This window comes from Pan paniscus, chromosome 18, assembly GCF_029289425.2.
Source record: "Pan paniscus chromosome 18, NHGRI_mPanPan1-v2.0_pri, whole genome shotgun sequence".
Lineage (NCBI taxonomy): Eukaryota > Metazoa > Chordata > Mammalia > Primates > Hominidae > Pan > Pan paniscus.
This window is the reverse complement of record NC_073267.2, coordinates 11,242,108-11,266,852: the sequence shown is the minus strand read 5'-3', so window position 1 is coordinate 11,266,852 and position 24,745 is coordinate 11,242,108. Positions and strand designations below refer to the sequence as shown.

The window sequence follows — 24,745 nt, the reverse complement described above, 5'->3', positions numbered from 1 at the left end:
AGGCTTTATAATAGTCACAGTTGGCATTAATCAACCATACCTAGCATTTCTTCACATCTGCACCCATGCCTTTTTTTTAAAGCTGTATTATTTATATGTTCAGGATCCGTGATCCATAACCTCAATGATGAACAAGACATCCCGAAAAACAGGAGATCTATTCCAGACTTTACTCCTCACTTCCTCCTCCCTAATTATTGGTAGCCTCACACTTACAGGTATGCCTTTCCTCACAGGCTTTTATTCTAAAGATCTTATTACCAAAACCGCAAACACATCATATACCAACGGCTGAGCCCTCTCTATTACTCTTATTGCAAACTCCCTAGCAGCTGTCTATAGTATCCGAATTATTTTCTTCGCTCTGATAGGACAACCCCGCTTTTCAAACCTGATCATTAGTAAGGAAAATAACCCCTTCCTAATTAACTCAGTTAAATGCCTGATAATTGGCAGTGTCTTCGCTGGATTCCTTATCACCAACAGTATTATTCCTACTTCATTCCCCCAGACGATTTTACCGCATCACCTAAAACTGACAGCACTAGATGTAACTACCCAAATAAATTGAAAACACTATTAACCCCACGAAAGCCCCATGAAAGTTCAACACAATATGACAACCTACAGTACCACTAACAACCCTAAACCCCCATAAATAGGAGAAGATTTCAAAGAAAAACCTGCAAACCCTATAACCAAAAGAATACTTAATGAAAATAAAGCATATGCCATTATTCCTACATGGACTATAATGATGACCAATGGTATGAAAATCCGTCATTGCACTTCATCTATAAGAAGGCTAATGACCAAAATACACAAAACGCACCCACTAATAAAAATTATTAACCATTCATTCATTGATTTCCCCACACCATCCAACATTTCCACATGATGAAACTTCGGCTCACTTCTTGGTGCCTGCCTAATTCTCCAGATTATCACGGGATTATTTCTAGCCATACACTATACATCAGATACCTCAACAGCTTTCTCTTCAGTCGCCCACATCAGCTCAGATGTAAATTGTGGCCGAATAATCTGCATTTTCATGCTAACAGCACCTCAATATTCTTCATCTGCCTCTTCCTACACATTGGCCGAGGCTTATATTACGGGTCATTTATATTTCTAGAAACCTGAAATATTGGTATTATCCTCCTACTTACCACCATAGCAACAGCATTTCTAAGCTACGTACTTCCATGAGGCCAAATATTATTCTGAGGTGCTACAGTAATTACAAACCTAATATCAGCCATTTCATATATTGGAACTCCTTCTACAATGAATCTGAGGTGGATTCTCAGTTGACAAAGCCACCATTACACGATTTTTCACCTTCCATTTCATCATTACAGCTCTAGCAACTGTTTACCATTTATTCTTACATGAAACAGGATCTAACAACCCTTCAGGAGTCTCATCAGACCCAGACAAAATCACTTTCCACCCCTACTGCACGATCAAAGATATTCTAGGTTTAATTTTTCTTCTCCTCCTCCTAATAATTCTAACACTATTTTCACCTGACCTTCTAAGCGACCCAGATAATTACACTTTGGCCAGCCCACTAAATATTCCACCCCACATTAAGCCAGAGTGATACTTTTTGTTTGCATATGCAATTCTACGATCCATCCCTAACAAACCAGGAGGTGTACTAGCCCTTATATCCTCCTTTCTCATTCCAGCAATTATCCCATACTTCATACGTCTAAACAATAAAGCATAATATTCTGTCCATTAAGTCAATGCCTATTCTGAATCTTAATAGCTGACCTGCTCACACTTACATGAATCAGAGGACAGCCCGTCCACTACCAGTTCATTATTACTGGACAAACAGCATCCATTGTGTATTTCTCCACTCTCCTCACCCTTATGCCACTCACTGCCCTGATGGAAAATAAGCTATTTAAATTAAACTACCCTTGTAGTATAATTCAATACTCTGGTCTTGTAAACCAGAAATGGAGAATTCCCTTCCCAGGACAACTCAGGCAAAAAGCCTTCCCACTTCACCGTCAACACCCAAAACTGAAATTCTAATTAAACTATTCCATGTACTTTTCTCAGCACACATTTTAACTACCATGTCAGTATTAATAAACTAGCACTAATACATTAGTTCTTCTATGTACTTCGGGCATTACTGTTAGTCCCCAAGAATAATATATTGTACTATATATGCTTAATCGCACATAGTACATTCATATATTAAAGTACATAAAAAGTTAGCCCACATACATATAAGCACGTATCAAAATTTCTTAATCAACTATAGAACATATACTATTATTAACTGTACAATAAAATCTATCCAACACGAATATTCACCCATACGGAAAACCCTTAATATTACATAGGAATATTACTCCACGATATGGTTTGCAATATCCAGGAGGGAAGAGGGGGTGATATTACTCCTCATATCGGGGGAGGTGTTCACCCACCCACAATATGGTTCGTAATATCCAGAGGGGGAGGTGGAGTGATATTACTCCCCGTATCGCAGGAGGGTGATCATCGCCCCACGATATGGTTTGTAATATCCAGCGGGGAGGGGGGATGATATTACTCCCCATATCGCAGGGGGTGTGATATGTTTCATAATGTCCAGGGGTGGGGAGAGGAGGGTGATATTACTGTCTACATCATGGGGGATGTGATATGGTTTGAAATATCCAGGGAGGGAGAGGGGGGTGATATTACTCCCCACTTCGCAGAAAGTGTTCACCCCTCTGCGATGTGGTTGCTAATATCTGAGGCGGGGAGAGGGCAGTGATATTACTCCCCATATCGCGGGGCGTGTTGATGCCACTGCAATGTGGTTTGTAATATACAGGGGGAAGGGGCGGTGATATTACTCCATATATCGCGGGGAGTGTGATATGGTTCGTAATATCCAGGGGAAGAGAGGGTGATATTACTCCCCATATCGATGGGGGTGTAAATCCCCCTGTGATATGGTTTGCAATATCCAAAAGGGGATAGGGTGATATTACTTTCCCTATGGAGGGCTTGTACAATTCCCCATGATATGGTTCGTAATATCCAGGAGGAAAGAGTGTAATATTACTCCTTATATCGCCCGGGATGTGTGATATGGTTCGTAATATTCAGGGAGGGAGAGGGTGATATTACTCCCCATATAGCAGGGGGCGTATACCTTCTTGTGATGTTCGTAGTATCCAGGATGAGAGATGATAATATTACTCCCCATATTGCCGGGGATGTACAACGTCTTGAGATATGGTTTTTAATATCCAGAGGGGGAGGGGATGATATTTCTTACCATAGCGCAGGGTGTACACTTTCATGTGATATGGTTCATAATATCCAGGGTTATCAAAGTTAGCCCACATACATATAAGCACGTATCAAAATTTCTTAATCAACTATAGAACATATACTATTATTAACAGTACAATAAAATCTAGCCAACACGAATATTCACCCATGTGAAAAACCCTTAATATTACGGGGAGTGATATGAGTTGCTACTCATACCATAGGGGTTGTACCCCCCTCGCAATATTGTCCGTAATATTCAGGAAGGAAGAGGATGATGTTACTCTCCATATTGCAGTAGGTGTACAGTCCCCTGCAATATTGTCCGTAATATCCAGGGCGGAAGAATGTATTGCAGAATGTATACACCCCCTTGTGACATATTTCATAATATCCAGGGGTGAAGAGGATGATATTACTCCCCATACTGCAGGGGACATACACCCCCCTGTGCTATTGTTCATAACATCCAGGGAGGGAGAGGATGATATTACACCCAATATCGCAGAAAGTATACACCTTGCTGTGATATATCTCATAATATCCAGAGGTGAAGAGAATGATATTACTCCCCATACTGCAGGGGGTGTACACTCTCCTGTGTTATTTTTCATGATATCAAGGGAGAAAGAGGATAATATTACTCCCAATATCGCAGGGGATGTACACCCCCCTGTGATATTGTTCGTAAAATCCAGGAAGGGAGAAGATTATATTATTCCCCATATTGCAGTAGGTTAACACCCCCCGTGATATTGTTCATAATATCCAGGGTGTGAGTGGATGATATTACTCTACATATCGCAGGGGATGTACACCCCTAGTGATATTATCCATAGTATCCAGGTGAAGAAAGGATAATGTTACTCCCCATTTCGCAGGGGGTGTCTGCGATGTAGTCCCTAATAGCCAGCATAGCCAGCAAGGAAAAGGATGATGTTACTCCCCATATCGCAGGGAAATACTATTCTCCTCATATCACAGTGGATGTACATACCATGTGTACACCCAGAAATATTATTTGTAATATTCTGGGGAGATATTACTCTCCTAATAACACAGGGGGTGTACACTATGTGTGTACACCTTGGGATTTTATTCGTAATGTCCTGAGGAAATATCCTGAGGAAATTCGTAATGTCCTGTGTACACTCACTGTGATATTATTCATAATATCTGAGAGAGATATTACTGCTAATATCACAGTGGGTGTACACCATGTGTGTACATCCTGTGATATTAGGAGTAAAATCCTAGGGAGATATTACTCCTAATATCACAGTAAATGTACATCATGTGTGTACACCCTGTGATATTATTTGTAATATCCTAGGCAGATATTACTCCTACTAGCACAGTGTGTGTACACCATGTATGTACACTCTGCAATATAATTCATAATATCCTCCAAAGATATTACTCCAAATATCACAGTGGGTGCACACCCTGTGATAATATTTGTAATATCCTAGGGAGATATTACTACTAATTTCTCAGTGGGTGTACACCCTGTGATATTATTCATAGTATTCATAATATATGGTGATACATTACTTCTAATATCACCATGAGTGTATACCCTGTGATATTATTCATATATCCTCAGGAGATATTACTTTTAATATCACAGTGGGTGTACACCATGTGTGTATGCTCTGTGATATTCTTCATGATATCCTGTGGAGATATTACTCTAAATATAAAAGTAAGTGTACACAGTGTGTGTACACTCTGTGATATTATTTGTAATATCCTTGGGAGATATTTCTTTTAATATCACAATGGGTGTACACCATGTGTGTACACTCTGCCATATAATTCATAATATCCTCCAAAGATATTACTCCAAATATCACAGTGGGTGTATACCATGTGTGTGCACACTGTGATATTACTTGTAATATCGCCGGGAGATGATATTACTTGTAATATCGCCGGGAGATGATATTACTTGTAATATCGCCGGGAGATGATATTACTTGTAATATCGCCGGGAGATGATATTACTTGTAATATCGCCGGGAGATGATATTACTTGTAATATCGTCGGGAGATGATATTACTCCTAATATCATAGTGAGTGTACACTATGTGTGCAAAGCCTGTGATATTATCAATAATATCCTCAGGAGATATTACTTCTAATATCACAATGAGTGTACACACTGTGATATTCTTCATAGTATCCTAAGGAGATATTACGCCTAATATCACAGTGGATGTACACCATATTTGTACAGTGTTTAATATTATTCATAATATCCTCAGAAGATATTACTTTTAATGTTACAGTGGGTGTACACACATTGTGTACACCCTGTGATATTATTTGTAATATCCTAGGGTGATATTACTCTTAATATCAAAGTGGGTGTACAACATGTGTGTACAACCTGTGATATTATTTGTAATATCCTGGGGAGATATTACTCCTAATAGGACAGTAGGTGTACACTTTGTGATATTATTTATAATATCCTAGAAAGATATGACTCCTAATATCAAAGTGGGTGTACAATGTGTGATGTTATTCATAACATCCTAACGAGATATTACTCCTAATATCCCAGTGGGTGTACACCCTGTGTTACTGATCGTAGTATCCAAGGGAAGTATTACTCCTAATGTCACTGTGGTTGTACACCCTGGGATATTATTTGTAATATCCCAGGGAGATCTTTCCTTTAATATCACAGTGGGTGTACACCATGTGTTTACACCCTGTGATATTACTGGTAATATCCTAGGGTGATATTACTCCTAATATCACAGTGTGTGTACAACATGTGTGTACACCCAGCGATATTATTTATAATATACTAGGAAGATATTACTCCTATTAGCACAGTTGGTGTACATCCTGTGATATTATTCATAATATCCTAGGCAGATATTACTCCTAATATCACAGTGGGTGTACACCATGTGTGAACACCCTGTGATATTATTAATAATATCCTAGGGAGATATTACTCCTAATATTACAGTATGTGGACAGCCTGTGATAATATTATTTGTATTATCCTGGGGAGCTATTACTCCTAGTATCATGGTGGGTGTACATTCTTTGATATTATTGATGATATCTTAGGCAGATGTTAATCCTAATATCACACAGGGTATACACCCTCTGTGATATTATTTGTAATATCCTAGGGAAATGTTATTCATCATATCTTGGGCAGATATTACTCCTAATATTACAGTAGATGTACAGCCTGTGATATTATTCGTGATATCTCAGGGATATATAATTTCTACGATCACAGTGAGTGTACATTCTGTGATATAATTTGTTATACTTTAGAAAGGCATTACTGCTAATATTACATTGGGTGTAAACCTGTGATATTATTCATGGTATCTTAGAGGGATATTACTTTTAACATCATAGTGAGTGTACACCCTTTTACATTACTTGTGATATCTTAGGGAGATATTACTACGAATATCACAGTGAGTGTACACCCCATCATATTATTCGTGCTATCTTAGGAAGATATTACTCCTAATATCACAGGGGGTGTACACCCTTTGAAAAGATTCGTGATATCTTGAGGATATATTACTGCTAATACCATGATGGGTTTAATCCCTGTGATATTATTCTTGATATCTGAGGGAGATATTACACTTAATATCACTGTGAATGTACACCTAGTGATATTATTTGTGATACCTTAGGCACATATTACTTTGAATTTTACAGTGGGTGTACACCTTGTAATATTGTTCGTAATATCTTAGAGAGATATTACTCCTAATATCACAGTGGATGTTTACCCTGTAATATTCATGATATCTTAGAGATATATTATGACTAATATCACAGTAGGTGTACGCCGTGTGTGTACACCCTGTAATACCATTCATAATATCTTAGGAAAATATTACTCCTAATATCACAGTGAGTGTACATTATCACCCTGTGATATTATTCATAACGTCTTAGGGAGATTATACTCCTACTATCACAGTGGGTGAACGCAATGTGTGTACACCATGTGATATTATTCATAATATCTTAGGGATGTATTTATCCTAATATCACAGTGGGTGAACACCATGTGTGTACACCAGTGATATTATTCGTAATATGTTAGGGAGACATTACACTTAATATCACAGTGGGTGTACACCCTGTGATATTATTCGTAGTAGCTTAGAGAGATATTACTACTCATGTCATAGTGGGTGTACACCCTGATATTATTCATAGTATCATGGGGGGATATTACTCCTAATATCGAAGTGGGTGTACACCGTGTGATATTATTCATAGTGTCTTAGGGAGATATTACTTCTAATATCACAGTGGGTGTACACCTTGTGATATTATTTGTAGTATCTTAGGGAGATATTACTCCTAATATCACAGTGCATGTACACCGTGTGATATTCATAGTACGTTAGGGAGATATTACTCCTAATATTACAGTGGGTATACACCCTGTGATAGTATTCATAGTACCTTAGAAAGATATTATTCTTAATATCACAGTGGGTAGACAGCCTGTGATATTATTCATAGTATCTTAGAAATATATTACTCCTAATATCACTGTGGGTGTACAGCCTGTGTTATTATTCCTAGTGTCTAAGGGAGAAAGTACTTGTAATATCACAGTGGGTGTGCAGCCTGGGATATTATTTGTAGTATCTAAGAAAGATATTACTCCTTATATCACAATGGCTGTACACCCTGTGTTATTATTTGTAATATCCTAGGGAGATATTACTCTTCATATCACAGTGGGTGTACACCCTGTGATATTATTCGTAATATTATTACGAATATTAGGGCAATATTAGTAATATCCTAAGGAGATATTACTCCTGATTTCACAGTGGGTGTACACCCTGTGATATTATTTGTTGTATCTAAGAAAGATATTACTCCTAATATCACAGTGACTGTACACCCTTTGACATTACTTGTAATATTTTAGGTAGATATTACTCCTAATATCACAGTGGGTGTACACCACTTCTGTGATATTGTTCCTAATATTCAAAGGTGAAGAGGATAATATTATTCCCAATATGGCAGAGGGCGTACACCCCCCTGTGATATTCTTCCTAATATTTAAAGGAGAGAGGCTGAACTTACTCCCAATATCACAGGGGGTGTACACTTTCCCTGTAATATTGTTCATAATATCTAGTAAGGAGAGGATGATATTACTTGTAATATCACAGGGGGTGTACACTCCCCCTGTGATATTATTTATATTCAAGGGGAGAGAAGACGATATTACTCCCAATATGGCAGGGAGTATACACTTTACCTGTAATATTGTTCATAATATTCAGGGAGAAAGAGGATGATGTTACTTACAATATCGCAGAGAGCGTACACCTTCCCTTGATATTGTTCCGAATATCCAGGGAGGGAGAGGATGTTATTACTCACAGTACTGCAGGGGGTGTACACCCCTTCTGTGATATTGGTCCTAATATCCACGGGGAGAGAAGATGATATTACTGTCAATATTGGACGGGGTATACGCCCCCTGATGATATTATTTCTCATATCCAGTGGCAGAGAGTATGACTTACTCCCAATATCGCAGGGGTTGTACACCCGCCTTTGTAATATTGTTTCTAATATCTAGGCGTGGGGAGAGGATGTTATTACTCCCAATATCACAGATAGTGCACACAGCCCCTGTGATATTGTTTATAATATTTAGGGGGCGAGAGGGTGATATTACTTCCAATTTTGCTGGAGGATGTTCACATTTTCTGTGATATTATTATTAATATCCACGGGAGGAAAGGATGATATTACTCTGAATATCGCAGGGGGTGTAGACCTCCCTGGTGATATTGTTTCTTATATCCAGGGGAGCAGAGGATGATATTACTCCCAATATCGCAGTGGGTGTATGCCCCTGCTGCGATACTGTTCTCAATATCCAAGGGAGAGAGGATAATATTACTCCCAATACCGCAAGGAATGTACACCCCCGTGTCATTGTTCCTAATATCCAGGAAGGGAGGGTGATATTACTCCCAATATCACAGCACGTGTACACCCTCCCCCTTTGATATTGTTTATAATATCCAGGGGGGGAGAGGATGATATTACCTCTAATATCGCAGGGGGTGTACACTCCCTCTGTGATATTGTAATATCCTAATATGCAGTTGAAAAGAGGATGATATTACTCCCAATATTGCAGAGTGTATACACCCCCCTGTGATTTTTTTGTTTGTTTGTTTTGTTTGTTTTGTTTTGTTTTGTTTGAGACAGAGTCTCGCTCTGTCGCCCAGGCTCGAGTGCAGTGGCACGATCTCGGCTCACTGCAAGCTCCGCCTCCTGGGTTCACGCCATTCCCCTGCCTCAGCCTCCCGAGTAGCTGGGACTACAGACGCCTGCCACCACGCCTGGTTAATTTTTTGTTTGTTTGTTTTTTTTAGTAGTGACGCGGTTTCACCGTGTTAGCCAGGATGGTCTCGATCTCCTGACCTCGTGATCCGCCCACCTCAGCCTGCCAAAGTGCTGGGATTACAGGCGTGAGCCACCATGCCCGGCCGATATTGTTCTTAATATCCAGAGGGGGGAGAGGATGATATGACTTCCAACATCGCAACTGGTGTATATCTTTCCTGAGAAATTGTTCCTAATATCTAGGCGGGGAGGGAGAGGATAATATTACTTTCAATATCGCAGGGGGTGTACACCCCCCTCCCCGTGATGTAGTTTCTAATATCCAGGGAGGAAAGGGATAATATTACTCCCAGTATCATAGAGGGTGTACACACCCTCCCTTTGATATTGTTCCTAATATCCAGGGAAAAAGAGGATGATATTACTCCCAATATCACAGAGGCTGTACACCCCCGTGTGATATTGTCACTCATATCCAGTGGGGGGGAGGATGATATGTCTCCTAATACCATAAGGGGTGTGCACACACTCTGTGATATTGTTTATAATATCCAAAGATATGAGAGGGTGATATTACTCCCCAAATCGGTGGAGTTGTATACCCTCCCTGTGATATTGTTCCTAACATTCAGGGGTGGGAGAGGATGATATTACTCTTAATATTGCAGGATGTGTACACCCCCTCGTGATATTGTTCATAAAATCCAGGGATGGAGAGAATAATATTATGCCCAATATCGCTGGCGTTGTACACTCCCCTGTGATATTGTTCATAATAATAACCCATTATTATTATTGTGATATTCAGTGGGTGAGAGGATACTACTTTGAATATCACAGAAAGTGTACACCCCTCTTTAATATTATTTTTAATATCCAAGGAAATGAAGATGATATTGCTCCCAAGATAGAAGGAGTTGTACGACCGCCTGTTATGCTGTATGTAATATCCAGGGGGAGAGAGGATGATGTGACTCCCACTATTGTAGGGGGTGTACTCCCCTCTGTGATATTGTTCGTAATATTCAGGGGAGAGAAAATGATATTTTTCAAAATATCGCATGGGGTGTACACCCCCCTGTGATACGGTTCGTAATATCCAGAAGGGGAGAAAATGGTATTACTTTTAATATCGCAGGGGGTGTACACTCTCTGTGATATTGTTCGTAATATTTAGAAGGGTAGAGGATCATAGTATTCCCAATATTTCAGGAGGTGTACACCCCTCCGTAATATGTTTCTAATATCCAGAGGGGAAGAGGATATTGTTACTTTCAACATCTCAGAAGGGTGTACACCCCCCCCCGTGATATTGTTTCTCATATCCAGAGGTGAGTGGATGATATTAGTCCCAATATTGCAGGGAGAATGTACACCCCTTCTGTGATATTGTTCCTAATATCCAGGGGGGGAAAGGATGATATTATTCCCAATATCGCAGGCTGTGTACACACCCCTGTGACATTATTCGTAATATCCAGTGTAAATAGGAAGATACTACCACCAATATCGCAGGAAGTGTGCAGCATTTCTGTGATATAGTTCCTAATATCCAAAGGTGGAGAGAATAACATTACTCCCAATATCGCAGGGGTTGTACACCTCCCCTGTGATATTGTTCTCAATATCCAGGAAAGGAGAATATGGTATTACTTCCTACATCACAGGGAGTGTAGAGCTGCCCGTGATATTCTTCCTATATCCAGGAAGGGAGAGGATATTACTCACAATATTGCAGGACATGTACACCCCTCCTGTGACATGGTTCCTAATTTCCAGGGGGAGAGGAAGGTGATATTACTGTCAATATTGCAGGAAGTGTATACACCCCCTGTGATGTGGTTCCTAATATGCAAAGAAGTAAAGGATGATATTACTCTCAAAATCGCAGGGCGTGTACACATGCCTGTGATATTGTTCATAAGGTCCAGGGTGGAGAGGAAGATATTACAACCAATATCCCAGGAAGTGTACAGCACTTCTGTGATATTGTTCCTAATTTCCAGGGGAGGAGAAGGTGATATGACTGTCAAAATTGCAGGAAGTGTATACCTATCTGTGATGTGGTTCCTAATATCCAAGAGTGGAAAAAAAGATATTATTTCCATTATCTCAGAGGGTCTAAACCCCCTCCTGGTGATATTGTTTGTAATATCCAGTGAGGGAAAGATGATATTAAACCCAATATCGCAAGAGGTATATACTCCCCTGTGATATTGCTACTAATATCCAGGAAAGAAGAGGGTGATATTACTCCTAATATCTCAGCTGGTGTACAAATCCCTGTGTTATTCTTCCTAATATCCGGAAAGGAGAGAATGATATTTCTCTTTATATTGCAGGGGGTGCAGACTGCTCCATCATATGGAGATGATATTTCTTCCAATGTCGGAAACACGGCGAACGAGAGGGGCGAACAGCCATGGCTCCTAACAGTCAGGGCGGGATAGGAGGGTGCTGTTAGTCCCCATATCGCGGGGGTCGTTCACCCCTCTGAGATGTGGTTTGTAATATCCAAGAAGAAATTGTATAATATTACTCTTTATGTCGCGTGGGGTGTACACCGTCCTTGTGATATGATTTGTAATATTCGATTTGGATTTGGTGATGTTATTCCCCATATCGCTGGTGGTGTTCACCCCACTGTGATATAATTTATAATTTCCGGGGTTGGATAGGGTGATACTACTTTTTATATCACGGTGGGTGTTCCATCCTCTGTGATGTGGTTCTGAATATCCAAGAGGAAAATGTATAATACTACTCATATCGCACGGTGTGTACACCTTTTCTGTGACATTGTTCGTAATATCCGGTGGGGAATTAGTGATAGTACTCCCCGTATCATTCACCCGTGTTATGGTTTGTGACATCCAGAGAGGGAGATGGTGATATTTACTACCCATATAGCGGGGGATGTACATTCACCTGCGATAGGGTTCGTCACATACAGAAGCGGGGAGGTGGTATTTACTACCCGTATAGCGGGGGGTGTACACTTTTTTATGATGTTGTTCGTAATATCCGGGATGAGAGACGATACTATTGCTCTCCATATCGCTGGGGATATAAAACGTCCTGTGATATGGTTTTTTAATATTCAGAGGGGTTGTGGATGATATTTCTCACCATACCTCATGGTGTCCACCTTCATATGATATTGTTCATAATATCCAGGGGTGGAGAGGATGATGTTGCTACACATATTACAGGGGGTGTAACCTCCTTGCGATATTGTCGGTAATATTCAGGGGTGGAGAGGATGATGTTACTCCCCACATTGCAGTGGGTTTACAAAATCCTGCGATATTATCCTTGACATCCCGGAAACAGAGGGTGATGTTACTCACCATATCGTAGGAGGTGTACACCCCCCTGTGATATTGTCTGTAATATCCAGGGTGGAAGAGAATGATATTACTCCCAATATCACAGAAAGTATAAACCCCCTTGTGCTATATTTCATAATATCCAAGAGTGAAGAGAATGATGTTACTCCCCATACCACAGGGAGTGTACACCTCCCTGTGCTATTGTTCATAACATCCAGGGAGGGAGAGGATGATATTACACCCAATATTGCAGGAAGTATACACCTTTCTGTGACATATTTCATAATATCCAGGGAGGAAGAAGATGATATTACTCCCCCTACCGTAGGGGGCGAGCACCCCCCCATTTTGTTTTTCATAATATCCAGGGAGGGAGAGGATGATATGACTCCTAGTATCGCAGGGGATGTACACCCCCCTGTGATATTGTTTGCAATATCCAGGAAGACAGAAGATTATATTACTCCCCATATCACAGTAGGTGAACACCCCCCTATGATATTGTTCATAATATCCAGGGGGTGAGTGGATGATATTACTCTGCATATCGCAGGGGTTGTACACTCCCCCGAGATATTGTTGGAGTATCCAGGTGAAGAAAGGATAATGTTACTTCCCATATCGCAGGGGCTGTATATAGTCCCTAATATCCAGCGGGGAAAAGGATGATGTTACACCCCATATCACAGGGAAATATTTTCCTAATATCACAATGGGTGTACACACCATGTGTACACCTGGAAATATTATCCATAATATCCTAAGGAGATATTACTCTCCTAATAACTTAGTGGGTGTACACCATATATGTACACCTTAAGATTATATTTGTAATATCCTGAGGAAATATTACACTTCTAATATCACAGTGAGTGTATGCCATGTTTGCCCAAGCTGGGATATTATTCATGATATCCTGGGGAAATATTTCTCTTTGAAAATCACAGTGGGTGTACACCACGTGTGTGCACCCTCTGATATTATAATATCAGAGGGAGATATTATCCGAGGGAGATATTATTCGTAATATTGTAGGGAGATATTACAGCTAATATCACAGTAAATGTACACCATGTGTGTACACCCTGTGATATTAATAATATCCTAGGGAAATATTACTCCTAATAGCACAGTGTGTGTACACCATGTGTGTGCAGCCTGTGATATTATTTGTAATATCCTAGAGAGATATTTCTCCTAATAGCACAGTGTGTGCACCCCTTGTGATAATATTTGTAATATCCTAGGGAGATATTACTCCTAATATCTCATCGAGTGTACACCCTGTGATATTATTCATAATATCTTTCGAATATATTGCTTCTAATATCACAGTGAGTGTACACCTTGTGATATTATTTGTAATATCCTCTGGAGATATTACTTTTATATCACAGTGGGTGTACACCATGTGTGTACACTCTGCGATATTATTCATATTATCCTCCAAAGATATTACTCCAAATATCAAAATGGGTGTACACCATGTGTGTACACTCTGAGATATTATTTGTGATATCCTCGGGAGATATTTCTTTTAATATCACAGTGGGTGTACACCATGTGTGTACACTCTGCTCTATTATTCATAATATTCTTGGGAGATGTTATTCCTAATATCGCAGTGGGCATACACCAAGTGTGTACACCCTGGGATACTATTTGTAATATCCTTGAAAGATATTACTCCTAATACCAAAGTGTGTGTTCAACCTGTGTATACCCCCTGGGATTGAATTCGTAATATGATGCAGAGATACTCCTTATAGTATCACAGTGGGTGTACAGCATGTGTGTACACCATGGGATAGCATTGGTAATATCCTGGAAAATATTACTCCTAATATCACAGTGACTTGGGGAGATATTACTCCTAATATCACAGTGAGTATACTCCATGTGTGTACACACTGGTATAGTATTCATAACATCCTGGGGGATATTACCCTTAATATCACAGTGGGTGTACACCATGTGTATATATCCTGTTATTGTATTCTTAATATTTTGGGGAGATATTACTCTAAATATCACAGTGGTTACACCATTTGTGTACACCCTGTGATAATATTCATAATATCCTAAGAAGATATTTCTCCTAATATCACAGTGGGTGTACACAATGTGTGGGATAGTATTTGTAATATTTTCTGGAGTTACTACTCTTAATATCACAGTGGGTGTACACCATGTGTGTACACCCTGGGATATTATTCATAATATCTTGTTGAGATATTACTCCTAATATCACAGTGGTTGTACACCATGTGTGTACACCTAGGATAGTATTCATAATATCCTGGGGAGATATTGCTGTTAATATCACTGTGGGTGTACACCATATGTGCACACCCTGGGATAGTATTTGTAATATTTTGGGAGATATTACTTTTAATATCATGGAATATTATTCATAAAATACTGGGGAGATATTGCTCCTAATGTCACTGTGGATGTACACCATGTGTTCAAACCCTGAGATAGCATTCATAATATCCTGTGGAGATAGTGGTCCTAATATCACAGTGTGTGTACACCATGTGTGTACACCCTCGGGAAGTGTTTGTAATATCCTGGAGCGATATTTCTACTAAAATCACAGTGAGTGTATACCATATATGTACACCCTGGGATAGTATAGTATTTGTAATATCCTGAGGAGCTATTACTTCTAATGTCACGGTGGGTGTACATCATGTGTGTACACCACTGGATAGTGTTTTTAATATACTGAAAAGATATTACTTGTAATATCACAGTGGTTGTGCACCATATGTGTAGAGCCTGGTATAGCATTCGTAATGACATTGGGTGGTATTACTGGTGATATCACAGTAGCTGTACAATATGTGTGTACATCCTGAGATAGTATTCATAATATTCTGAGGAAATATACTCCTAATATCACATACGTGGTGTACACCCTGTGACAGTATCCATAATATCCTAAACGGATATTACCCCTAATATTATGGTGGGTGTAAACCATGTGTGTGCACCCTGGGATAGTATACATAATATCCTGGAATGATATTACTCCTGATATCACAGTGGGTGTACACAAGGTGTGTACACCCTGGGATAGTGTTCATAATATTCTGGGGATATATTACTCATAATATCACAGTGGGTGTATGCTATGTGTGTACAACCTCAGGTAGTATTCATAGTATTCTTGGGTGATATTTCTTCTAATATGACACTATGTGTGCCTATTGTTTCTTCTAATATGACACTATATGTGTACACCAGGGATAGTATTCATAATATCCTGGGGAGCTATTACTCCTAATATCACAGTAGTTGTACACCATGTGTGTACACCCTGTTTTAGTATCTGTAATATTTTGGGGAGATATTCCTCCTAATATCACAGTGGGTATACATCATGTGTGTACACCCTGTACACCCTCATATACTATTCATAATATCCTGATAAGATATTACTCCTAATATCATGATGGGTGTACACGATGTGTTGAATAGTACTCAAAATGTCCTTGAGAGATACTACTCCTAATATCACAGTGGGTGTACACCATGTGTCTACACCCTGTAATCGTATTCGTAATATCCTTGGGAGATATTACTGCAAATATCACTGTGGCTGTACACCAGGTGGGTACACCCTGGGAGAGTATTCATAATATCCTGGGAAGATATTACACTTAATATCACAGTGGGTGTACACCATGTGTATACACCCTAGGATAGTATTAGTAGTATCCTGGGGAGATATTACTCCTAATATCTCAGTGGGTGTACACTCATGATGTATACATTATTTGTAATATGCTGGGCAGATATTTCTCCTGATATCACAGTTGGTTTACATGATGTGTGTACACCCTGGGACATTATTCATAATATCCTAAAAAGATATTACTCCTAATATCACAGTTGTTGTGCACCACGTGTGTACACCCTGGGACATTATTTGTAATATCCTGGGGAGATATTACTCCTAATATCACAGTGGGTGTACCCCATGTCTGTACACCCTAGGACATTATTGTAATATCCTGGGAAGATATTACTCCTAATATCAAAGTGGGGGTAGGTGCACCATGTGTGTACACCCTGGTATATTATTAGTAATATCTGGGGTGATATTACTCCTAATATCACAAAGAGTGTACACCATGTGTCTGCACCCTGGGATAGTAATCATAATATCCTGGGGAGATACTACTTATAATATCACAGTTGGTGTACACCATGTGTGTACACACTGGTATAGTATTCGTAATATCCTGGGGAATATTACTCTTAATATCACAGTGGGTGTTCACTATGTGTGTACACTCTAGGATAGTATTTGTAATATCCAGGGGAGATATTACTCCTAATATTACAGTGGGTGTACACGATGTGTGTACACCCTGGGATACTATTATTAATATCCTTGGGAGATACTACTTTTAATATCATAGTGTGTGTACACCATGTGTGTATACACTGGTATAGCATTTGTAATATCTTGGGGAGGTATTACTCCTAATATCACAATGCTTTTACACCGTGTGTGTACACCCTGGAATAGTATTAGCAATATCCTGGCAATATATTACTCCTAATATCACAGTGGGTGTATACCATATGTGTATACCCTGAGAAAGTATTCATAATTTCCAGGGAGATATTACCTTTAATATCACAGATGGTGTACACCATGTGTGAACACACTGGGATATTATTTGTAATATCCTGGGGATATATTATTTCTAATATCACAGTGGATGGACACCCTGGGATATTATTTGTAGTATCCTGCAGAGATATTACTCTTAATATCACAGCAGAGTGTACACCATGTGTGTACACCCTAGAACACTATTCATAATATCCTGGGGAGATATTACTCCTAATATCACAGTGGGTGCACACCATGTGTGTACACCCTGGGACAATATTCACAATATCCTGGAGAGATATTACTCCTAGTATCACAGGGGGTGTACATCAAGTGTGTACACCATGGGAAATTATTTGTAATATTCTGGGGAGATATTACTTCTAATATCACAGTTGGTGTATACGATGTGTGTACACCCTGGGACATTATTGATAATATCCTGAAAAGATATTACTGCTAATATCACAGTGGGTGTACACCATGTGTGTTCACCCTGGGACATTATTTGTAATATCCTGAGAAGATATTACTTCTAATATCACAGCGGGGGTACACTATGTGTATACACCCTGAGATATTATTAGTAATATTCTGGGGAGATATTACTCGTAATATCACAGTGGGTGTACACCATGCATGTACACCCTTGTATAGTCTTCATAATATCCTATGGAGATACTACTTATAATATGACAGGGAGTGTACACCGTGTGTGTACATGCTGGTATAGTATTTGTAATATTCTGGGGGATATTAATTTTTTTTTTTTTTGAGACAGAGTCTCGCTCTATCACCCAGGCTGGAGTGCAGTGTCACGAACTGGGCTCACTGCAAGCTCTGCCTCCTGGGTTCATGCCATTCTCCTGCCTCAGCCTCCCAAGTAGCTGGGACTACAGGCGCCCGCCGCCACGCCCAGCTAATTTTTTTATATTTTTAGTAGAGACGGGGTTTTGCCATGTTAGCCAGGATGGTCTCGATCTCCTGACCTCGTGATCCACCCACCTCGGCCTCCCAAAGTGCTGGGATTACAGGCGTGAGCCACCGCACCCAGCCTTAATCTTAATATGACAGTGGGTGTACACCATGTGTGTACTGTTTGGCATATTACTTGTAATATCCAGAGCAGATATTGCTCCTAATATCACTGTGGGTGTGCAGGATGTGTGTTCGCCCTGAGATAGTATTCGTAATAGCTTGGGGAGATATTACATCTAATAACATAGTAGGTGTACACCATGTGTGTACACCCTGGTATAGTATTCGTAATATCTTAGGGAAATATTACTCCTAATATCACAGTGGGTGTACACCCTGGAATTCACAATATTCAGAGAAGATATTACTCCTAATATCACAGTGGGTGTACAACATGAGTGTAAACTCTGAAATAGTATTTGTAATATTCTGAGGAGATATTATTTTTAATATTACAGTGAGTGTACACCATGTGTGCACACACTGGGATATTATTAGTAATATCCTGGAAAGATACTACTCTTAACATCACAGTGAGTGTATACCATGTGTGTACACTCTGGGATATTATTTGAAATATCCTGAAGAGGTATTTCTTCTAATATCACAGTGGGTGTACACTCTGGGAAATTATTTGTAATATCATAGGGAGACATTACTCTTAATATCACCTTGGGTATATGCCATGTGTACACCCTGGGACATTATTCATAATATCCTAAGGAGATATTACTCCAAATATCACAGTGGGTGTACACCGTGTGTGTGCACTCTGGGGCATTATTTGTAATATCATGGGGAGATATTATCATTAATATCATAGTGAGTGTACACTGTGTGTGTACACCCTAGGACATGATTCGTAATACACTAGGGAGATATTACTTCTAATATCACATTGAATGAACATCCTGTGTGTACATCCTGAGACATTATTTGTAATATCCTGGGGAGATATTACTCTTAATATCCCAGTGGATGTATACCATGTGTACATGCTGGGACATTATTTGTGATACCCAGAAAAATATAACTTTTAATATCAGAGTGGGTGTACACCATGTGTGTACACCTCAGGACATTATTTGTAATATTTTTGGGAAATATTACTGCTAATATTATAGTGGTGTACACCATGTGTGTACACCCTGGGAAGTTATTTATAATAACCTGGGGAGATATTACTCCTAATATCACAGTGGGTGTACACCCTGTGTTTACACCCTAGGACATTACCCGTAATTCCCCAGGGAGATAGTACTCCTAATTTCACAGTGGGTTTTCATCATGTGTGTACACTCTGGGACATTATTCATTATATTCTGGGGAGATATTTCTCCTAATATCACAGTGGGTGCGCACCATGTGTGGTCACCCACTGTGACATTAGGAGTAATATCTACTGTGATATTATTTGTAATATCCTAGGAGGATGTTATTTCTAATGTCACAGGTTATGTACCCCTTTTTGATACTATCAGTAACATTTTAGGGATATGTTACTCCTAATGTCACCGGGGGTGTACACCCTTTGATATTATTCTTAATATCCCAGGGGGATGTTACTCCTAATGTCACAGGGTGTGTATACCCTGTTATATTATTTGTAATATTTTAGGGTGATGTTACTCCTAATATCACAGGGGGTGTATACCCTGTGATATTATTCATAATATTATAGGGGAATTTTAATCCTAATATTACAGAGGGTGTACACCCTGTGATATTATTTGTAATCTCCTAGGGGGATGTTACTCCTAATGTCACAGGGCATGTAAACCTGTGATATTATTCTTAATATCTTAGGGGGATGTTAATTCTAATGTCACAGGGGATGTACACCCTGTGGTATTATTCCTAATATTCTAAAGAGATGTATTCCTAATGTGACAGGGCGTGTCCACCATGTATGTACACCCTGTGATATTATTCGTCTTATCCTTGGAAGATGTTACACCTAATGTCACAGTGGGTGTACACCATGTGTGTACATTCCCTGTGATATTATTGCTAATATCCTCTGGGGATTTTACTCCTAGGATGTTACTCACAGGATGTACACTCTGTGATATTATTGATCATATTCTAGAGAAATGTTACCCCTAATGTCACAGTGGTTGTACACCATGTGTGTACAGCTTGTGATATTATTCGTCATGCCCTAGGGGGATGTTACTTCTAATGTCACAGTGGGTGTTTACCACGTGTGTACTTCTTGTGATAGTATTCATAATATCCTAGGGTAATATTACTTCTCTTGTCACAGTGGGAGTACACCATGTGATATTATTCATAATATCTTAGGGGGATGTTACTCCTGATTTCACAATGGATGTACATCCTGTGATATTATTATTGTTATTATTATTATTATTATTATTATTATTTATTTTTTATTTTGAGATGGCATCTCGCTCTGTTACCCAGGCTGGGGTGCAGTGGCACAATCTCGGCTCACTGCAAGTTCCACCTCCCAGGTTCACACCATTCTCCTGCCTCAGCCTCTCGAGTAGCAGGGATTACAGGCGCCCACCACCATGCCTGGCTAATTTTTTTGTATTTTTAGTAGAGACGGGGTTTCACCATGTTAGCCAGGATGGTATCGATCTCCTGACCTCATAATCCGCCCACTTAGCCTCCCAAAGTGCTGGGATTACAGGCGTGAGCCACCACGCCCAGCCTGTGATATCATTTTTAATATATTAGGGGGGATATTAGTCCTAATGTCACAGTGGGTGTACACCCTGTGATATATTTCATAATATACTAGGAAGATATTACTCCTAATGTCACACTGGGTATACACCTTGTGATATTATTGATAATATCTTAGAAGGATATTAATCCTAATATCACAGGGGGTGTACACACTGTGATATCACTTGTAGTATTCTAGGGGGATATTACTTCTAACTTCACAGGGGATGTACACCCTGTGATATTATTTGTAATATCCTATGGAGATATTACTCCTAATGTCACAGAGGGTGTACACCATGTGTGTCCACCGTTTGATATTATTCGGAATATCCTAGGGAGATATTACTCCTAATGTCACAGAAAGTGTACACCGTGTGTACACCCTGTGATATTATTCCTAATATCCTAGGGGATATCACTGCTAATGTCACAGGGGGTTTACACCATGTGTGTACACCCTGTGACATTATTCCTAATATCCTAGTGAGATGTTACTCCTAATGTCACAGGAGGTGTACACCGTGTGTGGACACTCTGTGACATTATTCGTAATATCCAAGGGAGACATTACTTCTAATGTCACAGAGATGTACATCATATGTGGACACCCTGTGATATTATTCATAATATCCTAGGGAGATATTACTCCTAATGTCACAGGGGGTGTGATATTATGGATATTTCATTAATATCCTAGTGTGTTAACACTAGATATTATAAATATCATGGGTACTTTCTTAGTGGCATAGTGTGTTAGCACCCTGTGATAACATTAGATATTATGAATATCATAGATATATTATTAGTATCACATGTGTTAATACTAGATAGTATAAATATCATGGATACTTTATTAATACCATAGCGTGTTAACACTAGATATTATAAATATCATGGAAATTTTATTAATGTCATAGTGTGTTAACACTGTGTAAACAGTAGATATTATAAATGTCATATTTTATTAATATCATAGCATTTTAACACTAGATATTATACATATCATAGATATTATACATATCATAGGTATTTTATTAATATCATAATGTGTTAACAGTAAATATTACAAATGCCATAGATAATTTATTAATATTATAGTGTTTTAGCACTAGATATTATAAATGTCTTGGATAGTTTATTAATATCATACTGTGTTACCTGTAGATATTATAATTATCATGGCTATCTTATTAATATCCATGATATTAATTCCTGAATATTATATTATGCATATTTTATTAATATCATTGTGTTTTTACACTAGATATTATAAATATCATGAGTATTTTATTAATAGCATAGTGTGTTAACATTTGATATTATAAATGCCATGTATATTTTATTAATATCATACTGTGTTAACACTAAATACTATAAAAGTCATAGATATTTTATTAATAGCATAGCATGTTAACCCTGTGTGTTAAGACTATATATTATAAATACCATGGATATTTTATTAATATCAGTGTGTTAACAGTGTATATTAACACTAGCTACTATAAATATCATAGCTATTTTATTAATATCTTAATGTTTTAACACTAGATATTTTCAATATCATAGATTTTTTATATAATAGTGTTAACACTGTGTGTTAACACTAGATATTATAAATATCAGATATTTATTAATCTGTGTGTTTACATTAGTTATAAATATTATAGATATTTTATGAATATTATAGTGTTAACAGTGTGCTAACTTTAGATATTATAAATATCATAGATATTTTATTAATATCATAATGTATTAACCCTGTGTGTTAGCACTAGATATTATATTTATCATAGCTATTTTATGAATATCATAGTGTGTTTACACTGTATGTTAACACAAGGTTGTGTAAATATATATATTTTCTTAATATCATAGTGTGTTATGACTAGATATGATAAATATAAAGATATTTTCTTAATATCATAGTGTGTTAACACTGTAAACACTAGATATTATAAATGTCATAGTTTGTTAATATCACAGTGTGTTAACACTAGATATTATAAATATCATAGATATTTTATTGATAGTGTGTTAACACTAGATATTATAAATATAGAGATTTTATTAATATCATTGTGTGTTAACACCATGTGTTAGCACTAGATATTATAAATATAGAGATTTTATTAATATCACAGTGTGTTAACACTAGATATTATAAATATCATAGATATTTTATTGATATAGTGTGTTAACACTAGATATAATAAATATAGAGATTTTATTAATATCATTGTGTGTTAACACCATGTGTTAGCACTAGATATTATAAATATAGAGATTTTATTAATATCACAGTGTGTTAACACTAGATATTATAAATATCATAGATATTTTATTGATATAGTGTGTTAACACTAGATATTATAAATATAGAGATTTTATTAATATCATTGTGTGTTAACACCATGTGTTAACACTAGATATTATAAATATAGATATTAATATCACAGTGTGTTAACACTAGAATTTGTAGATGTGTTAGTTTACTAATATCACATTGTGTTAACACTAGATATTATAAATATCATAGATATTTGTTAACATCATAGTGTGGTAACACTGTGTGTTAACACTTGATATTATTATAAATATTTTAGATATTTTATTAATATCATAGTGTGTTATATATGACATTATCTAGATATATGCTATATATGTATGAATTATCTCTGGAAAAATCTGATAATATTAGTTATATCTGAGGAGGCTACAAGAAGCCAAGGATGGTGAGAAACCTTAAATTTCACTTTATACTTGTTGATGTTACACAAAAACCCTTTTTTCCCCTCGCCTCCCCCTACACTTCCTCCAAAATAATATTTTACCATAACCATTTAGTGCTTAAAAAAATACCCGAATCTTTTTCGTCCATTTCTTGGCTGCCTTTTGTGTGTAGTCCCCTCCTGTATGTGACGTCCCATCTTAGAAGATCCTGAGAGGTAAGGGTTGTGAACGTCGGGAGGACCAGGGCCCACTTGCTTTTCTGATCCCACGCTAGAAGATGTGGGTGTGACGCCTTCCTTAAAGGTTTTCTGTGGAAATGAAATAAATGAGTCTATGTAAAGCACAAGAACATTGAAGGTGCTTACTAAATGTTATTTATCTTCACTTTTGCTGCCTTGGTCCTCTCATACCCACTCCTGATTTTAGGTGATTGGGGGAAAATTGCTGTTGAACATCATACTCTACTAACAAAGACCATTTGAGAGTTAGATTCATCTCTTTCGCAGTTCAACAGCAGAAAGAAGCCCCACAAATCAAGCACTCCTCTTGTTCTGTACCTTGTCACTTTGTTGCTACTCTCACCAGCCAAAGAGGGAGGAGAATTTCTTGGTGTAATTAAAATATTGTTATAGGCTGGGTGGTGGTGGTAGGGTGGGGGTGGGGGGCTCATGCCTGTAATCC

The 24,745-nt window shown here is 38.1% G+C and overlaps 1 protein-coding gene across 2 annotated transcripts in view; it reads right to left on the bottom strand.

Annotated features, from left to right (window-relative positions):
• NUBP1 (NUBP iron-sulfur cluster assembly factor 1, cytosolic) overlaps positions 1-24,745 on the bottom strand; it is a 79,309-nt gene that overhangs the window by 49,022 nt on the left and 5,542 nt on the right. For both annotated transcript variants that reach the window (XM_003808287.6, XM_055099487.1), the window contains exon 2: positions 24,194-24,372. The gene's annotated coding sequence lies outside the window, so the exon portion shown is untranslated. The remainder of the gene's footprint in view (positions 1-24,193; positions 24,373-24,745) is intronic.